This window comes from Geotrypetes seraphini, chromosome 3 (genome assembly GCF_902459505.1).
Source record: "Geotrypetes seraphini chromosome 3, aGeoSer1.1, whole genome shotgun sequence".
Lineage (NCBI taxonomy): Eukaryota > Metazoa > Chordata > Amphibia > Gymnophiona > Dermophiidae > Geotrypetes > Geotrypetes seraphini.
In genome coordinates, this window is record NC_047086.1 from 296,480,709 (window position 1) to 296,493,827 (window position 13,119).

The window sequence follows — 13,119 nt, forward strand, 5'->3', positions numbered from 1 at the left end:
CTTTTTCTGTACCACACAAAACAAACCCTTTCAAAAGAATTGGTCATTTAAGCAAGCCCTTTTCCAAAACAGGAAAAACAAAACAAGTAAGGAAATAATCACTGGCAGGACATGGTTAAATTCACATCCATATGTTCCAGTACCTCCAGTTCTGGTGTAGAAGCCTCCATGGCTTCCTCCATGTGGCAGGGCTCTGCTAACCTTTTGCCACTCCATCGATTCCTCCTCCTGCCTTTGCTTGGCCTGGAGAGCCTCCAAAGAAGTTCTTCCTGGGCTGCTCTCTGTATGTCATCAGTCCCTCTCCTGCCTTTGGATGAGCCTATTGCTCTGGGATTACAGGTGACAAATCAGAGTTTAGGGCCTGAATGGCCACAACACCCTCTCCTCTATATGAAAAAACCCCCACAAAATCTTTCTGTAGTAATCTACAAGTCACAACTAGGAGAAGACAGCATTTTAACCTTTGCAGTGAGTACTAGAACATCAATACACCCATTGTAAAACTAAACAAGCCAGATTAATACAGATCAATTGTGCATAGTCAATGCCAAAAGGAAAACATGTCTTTTTTTGCACGCAAAGAACACAGATATACTCTTCCCCAGTATAGAATAAGTAACCACAAACTAAAAATAGAATATGTATACAGCAATGAAACTGCACCCTAAGTATGGTTACCAGACATCTAGATATCCCCGGACATGTCCTCCTTTTCGAGGACATGTCTGGGGGTCCAGACGGCTTGCACCATCTTGACGCTGCAGCTGCCATTTCGCTGAAGAGGACAACCGGGAACGGGGTGCAGATGCGAGGGGGAGGAAGGAGCTCCGAAGCACAAAGCTGAACTGGGCTGGCAAGATTTCTTTTTTAGTGCTGCTGCCGCCACACCCTCCAAAAAGATGAAAATTGGACTAAAGAATAATAATTTATTTCTTATATACCGCTATACCAGAAGTTCGAAGTGGTTTTCAACAAAAGTACTTTCTTTCAATTTAAAATACAAACTGAAGAGAAGTTTACAATCTTTAAGTGTAATAAAGTCTATAAAAATACATCTTTTAAAATCAAAAGTTAAGATAATAACATAGTTTAAATGAAACAGTGGTAATTAAGGAAGGGCCACTGATATAATCGTAGTAAATTAAGGCCGTAGAAATTCAAGTAAGTTATGGCCATAGACATGATTTAGGATTGAAACTTGTCAAACAGATGTGTCTTCAATTGTTTTCTGAAATCAGCATAAGAGGCAGCTTGAACTATGAGTTTACCAAACAATATATTTAGTTTGCTGTCTGGAATGTTACAGTTCTATCAAGAAACTTCTTATATTGGCATGATTTCAGGGAGGGATAGTTAAAGTTTTCTACGAGTGCTTGTGTTGGAACAGTTCAGGAGGAACTGGGAGGCGAGGTAGACTGGTAACATCCCTAAGACTGTTTTATAACTAATACAGGCAAATTTAAAAAGAATTCTAGATTCCATAGACAACCAGTGGAGTTTTTGGTAATATGAGGTAATTGTTCCCATTTTTTTAAGCCAAAGATCAAACGAACAGCGGTATTCTGGATTAGTCTTAACTTTTAAAGAATTTTTTTATAGGCCTCCAAGTAAATGACATTACAGTAATCCAAAGTACTCAGTACAGATGTTTGCACCAGTAAACGGAAAGATAATTCATCAAAGAATTTTTTGATGGTGCGAAGCTTCCATTAGATCGATATACATTTCTTAAACAGTAGGTCTGTGTGTTTTTCCAAAGTGAGGTGCTTGTCAAGAGTTATGCCTAATATTTTTATAGTAGGTTCAATTTTATATTCTCGTCCACACGCATGAATCAAATTTTCTTTTATCTTTTCATTGGGAGTTGCCAGAAAAAATTTAGTTTTTTCAGTATTTAATTTTAATTTAAAAGCAATCATCCAAAGCTCAATTTGATATAAGGTGTTAGCTAAAAGGTTAATAAAATCTGATGTCAAGCAGGTTAGAGGAATCACAACCGTAATGTCGTCTGCGTAAATGTAGAAATTGAGCTTTAGGCTTTGCAGTAAATTTCCCAGTGAAATAAGATAGATATTAAACAGGGTTGGGGATAGAGGGGAACCCTGAGGCACCCCACAGATGTTATTCCAACTGTGAGGTAAATTAAAAAAGTCTCCCGGATGCCCGAAGGAGTCCTCAAAAAGAGGACATGACCGGGGAAACCTGGACATCCGGCACAGAGATGCAGAAAGTGGTTTTGCAAAGTCTTGAGTTAGATACCAGCGTGCAATGTATTTAAAACCATGGTAATGAGGCTAATTAACTATTCTGTGCAGAGAAGAGGGCAGAAGACTGAAAGGATGATCACAATGGCTTTAATGCCAATTGAATGGCCATATTAAGGATTATCTTGTTATGAGCATGGGCAAATGGAACAGAGAGTGATATGAAGTATGGCACTCCATCTTAGATCACTCATCCCCACCGAAAGTTCCAGAAGCTCCTAGACCCCCCCACTCTCCAGACCCCCAAACATCTCAAATTCTACATGCCTTCCCCCCCCTGCCAGGCTCCCATTCCCTGACCTCACAGATGACCCTTCAGGCCATTTAGACCTTGCCACCTAACCCTAAATGTATTCCTATACCCCAAAATGACCCCCATCTAAGCACCCCCCCCCCCCCCACACACACACACAGATCACTCCCAGGGTGTTCCCATCCCCTGACATCAAAAGCCTGACTTCTCAAATAGTTTCCTCAACCCATGCACTTTACTTATTGGGAAATGGGATGGAATTTAATATACAATATTTCTGTGGTTACAATCAAAGCACTTTACATATTATATACAGGTACTTATTTTATATCTAAGAACATAAGAATTGCCGCCACTGGGTCAGACCAGTGGTCCATTGTGCCCAGCAGTCCACTCACGCGGCGGCCCTCTGGTCAAAGATCAGTGTCCTGAGACTAGCCCTATCTGATCACGTTCCGGTTCAGCAGGAACTTGTCTAACTTTGTCTTGAATCCCTGGAGGGTGCAATGCAGGGTTAGTGACTTGCCCAGAGTCAGAAGAAGTTATAGTGGGAATTGAATCCAATTTCCCTGGTTCTCAGGTCACTTGACTAACCATTAGGATACTTCTCCACTCTTGCGTCCTTGGAGAACTAACATTTTGTGTTCATCTTGCATCTAGTTAACCTCTGGCTAAGCCATCTGACTCCATTCCAAAAGCGAATATTAACAAAGATGAAATAATTCACACAATAAAACCTCATCACTTAGTCCTCACTAAATTGAAATGATTTTCCTAATTGTTTCAAATCCTACTGATATGGGGGGAGGGGGGCATTTTCGATATGATGCCCAAATCTGAGGTTGGATGTTTTGTGAAAGATGCACAAAAATCCAGTATCAAACATGTCCATTTTCAAAACTGTAAAACATCTATCTTTTGAAAATGGTCATTTTTCAGATGTGCTCTATCTTTTTGAACCATTTTCGAAAACAAAATGTCCAAAAGAAAAATGCACAGAACTAGTTATTGTGATGTAGGAAGGTCAACATTGTAAGTAGACTGGCCAAACAGATATCCCAAACAGAGCAGTAGGGCACTTTAGGGTAGGAATTTTAGCTTGATGTAGGTTGAAGTGGATAGAGTGTGTAGTTTTTTTTTTAGTCTACAGAATCTATAATAATAATACCTTAGTTAGCACATGCGCACTACGATTGAAACTCTGTGCCTTCATGCCTCTGTGCTTTCGTGCCACATTAAAACACATGCACAGTACAATAGAATCACCAAGCAGGGAAGCGTCTCAGTACAAGATAAGCTGTCGGTATTCCAGTGCAAATGGGAACTGATTTCATTGGACCAGGGCAAAAGGAGAAAATAGAAGGGAACTAGGGGCTGAAAAACGGGAGAAGGGGGCTGGAGCTGGAGTCGGTATTGTAAAAAGGGAACATGTTAGAGAAAGGAGCAGTGAGCTGACAATGGGGATGTGTAAGACAAGGGGACTGGAGGCAGAAAAGGGGATATGTATGAGAAAGAGGCTGCAAAAGGGACATGTGAGAAAAGGGAGCTGGGGCTGGAGGCTGAAAGGGGAAAGATAGGAGAAGGGGGCTGGGGGGAGGGCTAAAAAGGGGTTTGGAGCTGGGGCTGAAAAAAGGGGACATGTGAGGGAAGGAGGCTTTAATGGGGGTTCTTGGGAAAAGAGACCTGATGTAGGAGGCTGTTAAAAGAAGACAGTTCAGAGAAGAAGGCTGGAGCTTGGGACTGCAAAAGGTGAGTTGTGAAAGAAGGGGTCTGGGTCTGGATGTGGGGGCTGACAAGGAAGTCAGGTGTGATAAGGAGACTGGGGCTAGAACTGAGGGCTGGAAGAGCAGGTATGAGAAGGGGGTTAGAGTTGGGGGCTATAAAAAGGGAATGTGTGAAAGAAGGGAGCTGGGGATGAAAAAGGGGGAGGTGGGAGAAGGGGGCTACAAATGGGGACATGCGAGATAAAAGGACTGGGAGTTAAAAAGGGGACATGTGAGAGAAAGTGGCTGATGACAGGAGCTGGAAGAATAAGTGAAGATGCAGAAGCAAAGGTTGATGGGGAAAGGGGGAATGGAGAGGGAGTTCTATGGAGGTGAAGGACAGAGGAAGGGGACAGATTTTTAAGTTGGTGGAAATAGGGAAGGTAAAAGGGAAAATGGGAGCCTAAATATGGGGGTAAGACATAAGAAGAATAGCCATATTGGATCAGACTAATCTATTCTAGCACCTGTTAATGTAAAACACTAGTTTCCTTATAATTGTAATAGATCTGCACAGTCATAAAAGTAACTCATATAAACGTCACTATCCAACAGGGGCAAGGAAATGAGAATCCGTATTTTATTTCTTTTCCTCTTCAGAATATTTAGGAAACAGACAATTCTTTTGAGCCACTAAAGACTTTCTCCCATTCTGAGTCTAACAGGGGAAAAAAAACCCTTAATAAATCAGTCCATATACAGTATATCTCTTACAGTGTTTAATATAATACACACTATGAATACCTTCTGCTTAAGGGGTCCTTTTGCTAAGGTGTGCTAATGGATCTAACGCATGATAATGAATTAGTGTACTTTGTGGGGTTTTTACGTTGATGGTTACCAGCTAAATTAGTCCCCAATACTCAGTGCCAGCCATGTCCAGGCACTGGCACTGAATACTGAGTGCTAAATATGGGCAGGTTAGGTATTGGAGATTATGTGATCCCAGCCAATATTCAAATGGGACCGCATAAGAGTTATCAAGCCACATAGCTATATGGATGCTGGCACTGAATATTGATGGCAAGTACATAACTTTGGACTCCTCCCTAGTGCCACCCCCAGCACTACCTGTGACCTGCCCATTTTTTAGTTGGGTGGTCTGTGAAGATATTTAGCAGCACTCTCCAGTTAAGTGCCACTGAATATCCCCATTTAGGTGGTAGAAAGTGATTTAAGTGGGCGGGAGAGGCCTTATAGGCCTGATTCTAAAAACAGCATTTCGATTGTAGGCAGCGGAAGGTGAACTACCGCCATCTAATGGACCAATTGGGATGCATGGTTTTAAAAAAAAAAAAATCAATGTGATGCATCGGGGGACGAAGGACAACAACCATCAAGGGTGCAAAATGCCAAGTCCAGGAACAGAGGACAGGGCCAAGCCCGAGGCAGAGGAGAAAAATTGAAACAACATCCTTAGTCACTAATTTATCGCCGTCTGTGGTGTTAACATTGGACCAAATGGAAGTTTTGCAATTTAGACTGTGGTATGTTATCCAAGAAAGACCGGACTTTTTCCAACTTAAAATAGCATTCCATAGATTCATCAGAAAATTAAATATTAAGTTATTCTTCCAATCCAAAACGGAGATTCCTAGTTATGAGGACTTATCCGTCATTAAGAAAGATTCTAAATGGGTCCCCCCAGGATTGATGGACCCGATACTTACCACTTTTAAGGACCTAGTGCTTGATGGGTTAACCAAATATGAAAGATCTGTTAAATCCTCCAATATCCAATACAACTTGTCTTATCGACATCATCAGGCGTTACGTCAACTTAGGGACATGGATCACATTAATATTACCAAAGCAGACAAGGGTGGTGCTATTGTCATTCAGGATATACAACAATACCAAGAGGAAGCAGAACGACAACTTAGTGACACAATAGCATACAAAGTGTTACCTGAGAATCCTACGGGCCCATTGATGAAGGATATTTTTAGTTTTATTACTCAACATTATGAACTGGGCCAGATAACCGTTAAGGAATATCAATTCCTGTTGGAAAGATACCCTAGGACCCCTAGAATCCGCTTTGTTCCTAAAATTCATAAAAGTCTCATTAAGCCTCCTGGCAGACCCATAGTTAATACCAGGGATAGCCTGTAGAACCACTGTCCAAATTTTTGGATATTTTTCTGAGAGATGAAGCTGCTAAGGTAAAATCGTATCTTAAGGACTCTTCTCACCTCCTTAGGACGCTCCAGGATCTAATTGTCCCCCATAGAGATGTATTTTTAGTCACTCTTGATGTGGTATCGCTCTACACTAAGATACCCCAAAATGAGGCACTTTCTATTATTGAAGAGGTGATGAATAATAGGGAGGAACATCTAAGAATATCCACTCCTTTTCTGTTAAAGCTGGCCGAATGGGTCCTAAAAAATAGCTTTTTTGAATATAATGGGACTTTTTACCAACAAATAGAGGGTGTGACTATGGGTGCCACTTTGGCACCCTCAATAGCCACGCTATATATGGGTAAATTTGAGATGGAGATAGTTTATCCCTCTGAATTTTTTCAATCCATTTTTCATCTGGATTAATACTATAAATCCTAATTTACAGTTTGTCCCTCATTTTAGTAAAAATGAGATTGAATTTCTAGATATACTTATAAGAAAGGAATACACAAAAATTGATACGACTTTATACAGGAAACCGGTAGCTCGTAACACTCTACTCCATTTCGATAGTTTCCACCCTTACCATTTAAAACATAGCCTCCCCATAAGCCAATATTTGAGAGCATGGAGGGTTTGTTCCACGCTAGATGAATTTAAAAAGGTGGCGAAGGATTTGGAAGGGCGGTTCAAAGAAAGAGGGTACCCCAAAAGTTCCACCAGGCAGGCCTATTTACGGGCGCGGTATGCCCATAGGGAGTTGCTATTGACCGATAAGCCTCGAGTCCAGGAAGAAGGCTGGTTGATATGTGTCTTGCCTTACTCTAAAGCCTCAGGGGTTTTGATTTCCCTGATGAAACAACACTGGCACATATTAAGCATGAGGGTTTTTCAGAGCTTCCCTTATTTTCATTTCGTAGGGGTAAGACAATTGGACAGGCTCTAAGAAAACCGGATAGTAAAGTGGAGAAAGATATATCTATTAGTCATGCTAAATGCCACCAATGTCAGTGGTGTAGCCTAGCACTGGAGGGCCCCCAATGGACTGACCCACAATCAAGTTATACGGTGAGGGCTAGGGCAGACACTACCTGTAAGACAGCTAGGGTTGTGTACATAATAGTCTGCCCATGTGATCTTGTGTATGTGGGACGAACTAAGAGGGCTATTAACATATGCGTAAATGAGCACAAGTCACGAATTAACACCGGGGCTGTACAAGCCCCCATAGTCCAACATTGGATAGATAAGGGTCATGGCATTCAACATCTTAAATGGAGAGTTATTGATTGTATAAATGAAAAAGAATTAGAAGGTGATTGGGAGGGCAGACTTAATGTATCAGAGCAACGTTGGATTTATTGTTTGAATACGGTGATCCCGAATGGATTGAATAATGAGCTCGAGTGGGCTTCACTACTATAGAAGTTGGCTCCGGGGGCCAACCATCCTTATCATCCTTGAAATTAAAATAAAATATATTCATATATATAATAAGTTTCTGTCATTCGTTCTGACGTCAGGCATTGACATCCCTGTATGTTTGGGACGTTGAAGTCTGGAGAACGTATAAATCAACTGATTAAGAGCGTGACCGCCATTTCATTTCTGACGCAATGGTTGGAGTTAGCAGTTTGAATGGTAAGAGCAAACTAGAGCATTACTGCAGAAATGTTTAAAGTATGTTAATATAATATATGTTAGATAATGATATTATGGAGACTTAGATGTGCTTTATATTTATTTAGGGAGTGGGAGCCTTGATAAAGCCCTTTGAATTATACGGGCGAAACATGTTGGTGAATGGTGTTTCTACCCTCCCGATTAGCGTCAAATTTACAAGCTAAGTACTTTTAGCATATATTTAAAAATATTTCAACCTGCATAGCCAGCGTTCACCTCTCACATCAATGGCTCATGCTGCCCAACAGTTACCACATCGGGTCATCAAAAAGGTTCCATTTGTCCACTCACAGTACACTTTAACTACAGCAGCCCGGAAACAATTCAAAAATTCTGTCATTTCCAAAATGCTGCGACCCTTGTCCCAGTGGCCGATGATCATGCCTTTTTCAATGTCTGATAAACTGCACTTTTTTCCCAATGACAGCCACAGTTGTTATATTGTCATCTTGCTGACATTCCACCTTATATACCCACAATGTCTGCGCGAAACACCTGCATTCGTTCATTGGCTGTGGGTCCCTGACGTCAGAAGTAGACGGTGGTCATAATAAAGTGATTCAACTGTGTAATATGTGAATTTAAACAAACTGAAAAGCAAAGCACAATAATATATTGTAGCATCAAATGTTATCCTTTATGGACAGGTGTTCCCCAGAAATGCCAGATTCAGTCAGCATATTAAGTAAGAGCGCTGCTAAAAGTCTACTTTGGAAAATGTCAGATGCAAAATATGGAATCCCTAAAGTAAAATCCACCAGAAAACTGTCAGCATGTCACAGAACATAATTAGAAGGCTGACACTTCCATTTCTCTTTATTTCTTGCAAGGTTAGTAACTGAAATATTCCACATTCTTAGGAAACTGTGCCCCAGAGAATTGATAAGACATGGCTTTCTCATGCAAGTTTTATTCACTCTTTCTTGTGTGCCATATTTTTTGTCTTTGCATTTATAGAGTTCACTTTTCAGTATAATTATGGCATCAACTTCTCAAGAAGACTGATATTAACAACTCAGGCAATTAATAACACAGTAAATAAATATGACAGCTCACAGGAACATTCATTTTTATTTCTCAAAATAATATTTTGGTTTACCCAACCTTTCAATTTGCTTAAAAAGTAATTATCTGGTTACATGCCGATACAATTAATTGAAAATCAGAATTTGAAAGTATTTTAAATTATATTATAGCTCCATAGAATTCTCACATGAACAAGAGATGTGTATGTACCATACTTTCCCAGGAGCGTAGCCATGGGTGAGACTGAAAGGGCCTGGCCTCTTCCACTTTTCCCTTAGGCCTCCCCAGCAGTTGTGCTCACCATTGCTCTAGCTGACTGGGTTCCTCAAGTCTTTCCTGCTGAAGAAATCCAAAACCTGAGTCAGATGAGACATAGTAGTCAGTAGCAGAACTTCAAGCCGCTGGTGCCAGCATGAAATTGGCATCAGGTGATGTTAACCCATTGATACTAGTGGTGCTGGTCATTATGGTTTGAAGTGCTGCCACTGAGTATTTCACTTTTTTTTATTTTTCATGTGGCTCAGTTGATGAATTTCTTCAGATGGAAGGACCTGAGGATTCCTGACCCTTGCAGTATTTTTCCAAAATTGAATTTGGAGGAGTTTGGGAAAAGCAAATGACAGGTGCCGAGGGAAGAAGAAAGAAACGAGTGGGCATATCTCTGTAACTGTCTCTTTACATTTTTTTTGCATGCCCTGCACATTGACATGTTACTTGAATTTGCTGATATATGTTGACAATGGCATTGGCACACAATCCATGGCACCCCCTCCCCCCCAAAACAACCTCAGCATGCCTTGTCATTTTCTCTGCATAGATATTTTACTCCAGGGTGTTAAATAGCACTTTATACAGTTTAGACATGTAGCACTTCTAAAATGGCTGCCATAGTGGACTTGGAAACTGAACAGAGAAGAGCAACATGATGGAACTCCTCCTATGTGAGGAAAGGCTAAAGATATTTGGACTCCAGGTTGGAAAAGAGATGGCTGAGGGGAAATACGGTAAAGGTCTATTAAATCCTGAGTGAATTGTTTACTCTTTGAAAGAGTGCACTTCCCCCTCTGTATTCGCGGTTTCAGCAATTGCGATTTCGATTATTCGTGATTTTTAGCGAGCTGACTCCTCCCCCCAAATTACATCATCCATGAGCACAGTACAGTACGGTACCGATTAAAATTTAGGCGCATGTTTCCAAGCATTTCATTCAGAGAAAATCACTGCTTGCCAGCTTTCACAGAGCACCAGGTTTCAAGGCTTTTTTAGCATTTTCAATTTTGCACCCTCACCTCCCACTTAACTCCCCAACTCCCTCCCCAGGTTGCTTCCATCCCTGGTGACAGAGCAGCAGTTTCCTGGGCAATGACCTGCTCCTGCACATGTCAGTGGTTTGCGAATGATGTCAGTTGCCTGCCCGGAGTGGTTACCGGCATGGCGTAAGGTAGGGTGTCGGGGAGGTGATGGTGAAGGTGTTGGGAGACTGAGGTGAAACATGCAGCTGATGGAGGACACGATGGATGGGCGGAGGAGCAGAAGTAGGGCGGCCGCGGAGACCATTTCAGCCTGAGGCTCTGCACCAGGAGTCAGGCAGTGGCTGCTACTTATTCTCTTCACTGCCGCGAGTGGCCTGGGGCAACCCTTAACCCTATGCAAATAAGTGAACCCTCATCTCGCGCGGGTTAACCCGTTTTGTGCACCACTTTTCTGCCCAGTGCCTGAGTCTTTCCGCCCTCTGGAGCCTGCTAGCATAAAATATATATACGTTGCTGTCATTCGCGGTTTTTCCGTATTCGCGGGTTAGTCAATCCCCAACCACCGCGAATACGGAGGGAGAAGTGTACAAAGACTAGGGGGACATGCCATGAAGTTACACAGTGCAATACACAAAATCCCCTGATATAAACCCAGAGAGGTGGATAGCACTGTAAATGAACTATTGACGTCCTCAAAAGGGAAAACAATTATATATCAATAAATTTAAGATAAATATTATGAGGCCTCAGTGCAATTGTACAAGCTATTGTGCGCTGATTACCAGTGCTCCTGGCTTACCATATTTGGAGCATGGCTATCTCTCAAGCCTTGCCGTGCACTACCACAGGCCCCACAGTGCACAATTAATAATGAGTAATGTTAAACTGCAAATGCCAAAAATTTAAATTTAGTCAGTTGCTAAATGGTTCTTCTGCCTATTTTCACCCCAACGCTTGAATGATCTAAGTCTAGATTCCTTGATTACTTCTGCATAGAGGTTGAAATGAAAAGGAGAGAGGATGCATCCTTATCTTGTAGCCTTTTTGATCTTCAACCATTCTGTATCTCCATGCCTGGTTTGCACTGTAGCTTCTTGATCATAATAGAGCAGGGGTAGGGAACTCCGGTCCTCAAGAGCCGTATTCCAGTCAGGTTTTCAGGATTTCCCCAATGAATATGCATTGAAAGCAGTGCATACAAATAGATCTCCTGCATATTCATTGGGGAAATCCTGAAAACCCGACTGAAATACGGCTCTCGAGGACCGGAGTTCCCTACCCCTGTTAAGTTGAGCAATCTGATTAATCTGATCAGGTGCGTTGGCACTCCTACCTCACTCAATGCTTTCCAAAGCTTGTCATGCTCAACACAATCAAAAGCCTTGGAATAAGCAATGAAGCACAGGTAGAGAGCTTCTTCTGGTACTCCCTCACCTTTTCTCCAGAATAACTTTTTTTTTTTTTCGATGAGGATCCGGTGCCTTTATAAGTTGCTTCTTTTAGAGGTCTTTTTACCACGCTGCAGTAAGCATTAACCCATGCTTAAAATGGAATACCATGAGGAGTGCTGAGGCATCCTGCAGTAAATTGCAAATATGCTTGCACTATGCACGTGCTAACAAGAAGGGTTTAGAAATATTTAACTGAGGAGGCATAGCTGGGGGTCAGAGAGTGGGCACTTCTTTGCTAATCAGCACAGCCACATTACCATACGCTAAGGGCCAGAGCCTACAGTATAAAAGGCACCCTAGTAGACACTGCTAGGTGCCCTGATTGAGGCTGCCTAGTGATGCCTACCTAAAATCCTTGCCTAACCTAAATTACTTCAATTAGCTTAAATGGCATGGTAATTGACCACGCCACTGAACTGAATAATTCATTTAGTTCAATAAATTTTATTGATACTATATAATAAAATACAGAACAAAAGAATTTAGGCACAGAACTTCGCACAGTGCCTAACAACGCCTAATAAAGCTTACCTGAAAATTAGGCTTAGTTAGGGATGAAGAATAGGAGTGGTTGACTTAGACATCACTAGGTATTACTAGATAGGCGCCAGTAACTTAGGCCCAGTAATATATGGCCTAATATACCAGCACCTACCTCCAGGACGCCTAAGGACACCTAAGTACGCCTAGGCAGGATTGTATAAATGGCACCTAGCGACTGATTGACATCCACACCAAGCGGCACCTACAATGTAAGTGCTGCTAGGCACCTTTTATAGAATCCGGCCCTAAATGTTAAGTGCAGCATTAACGCATGAGCCCTTTCTACAAACAAAATAGGTGGTATTAAATGCTCATGTGCTAATTTTTGTTAAGGGCCGCACACTAATGTCAAATCTTCCATTTTACGGCTGCAGTAGAAATGGCCTTAACGCATGGGGGAAATATTCATGGAAGGGAGCGCTAAGGCCACGTTTTGTTGCAGCTTTATAAAAGGGCCATTTAATAAATGTTTGGGCTAACAGCCAGCTTGCTAGAAAGAGGAATCACTGTTCATCTAAGTATAGACACAGTTTAAACGGCTGAAAATGCTGAAACAGTGCCCCTTCTACGAGGGACTGTTGAAAAGTTCTCAATCCATCCAAGAAGAGAATGATGTGGAGCCATTAAGCTTACAAGTTATTCCACACTTTTCGTTTCAATGAGGCAAATGCATCTAGTAAATGGGCAGAAGTATAGGGAAACCAAGCCATTGTGACATCATGGATGAAGTCGGCTCTTAGATATTAGTGGAATG

The 13,119-nt window shown here is 41.7% G+C and overlaps 1 long non-coding RNA gene across 1 annotated transcript in view; it reads left to right on the plus strand.

Annotated features, from left to right (window-relative positions):
* The window catches only part of LOC117357946, an 89,332-nt gene that overhangs the window by 44,639 nt on the left and 31,574 nt on the right, over positions 1–13,119 (plus strand). The window lies entirely within an intron of this gene.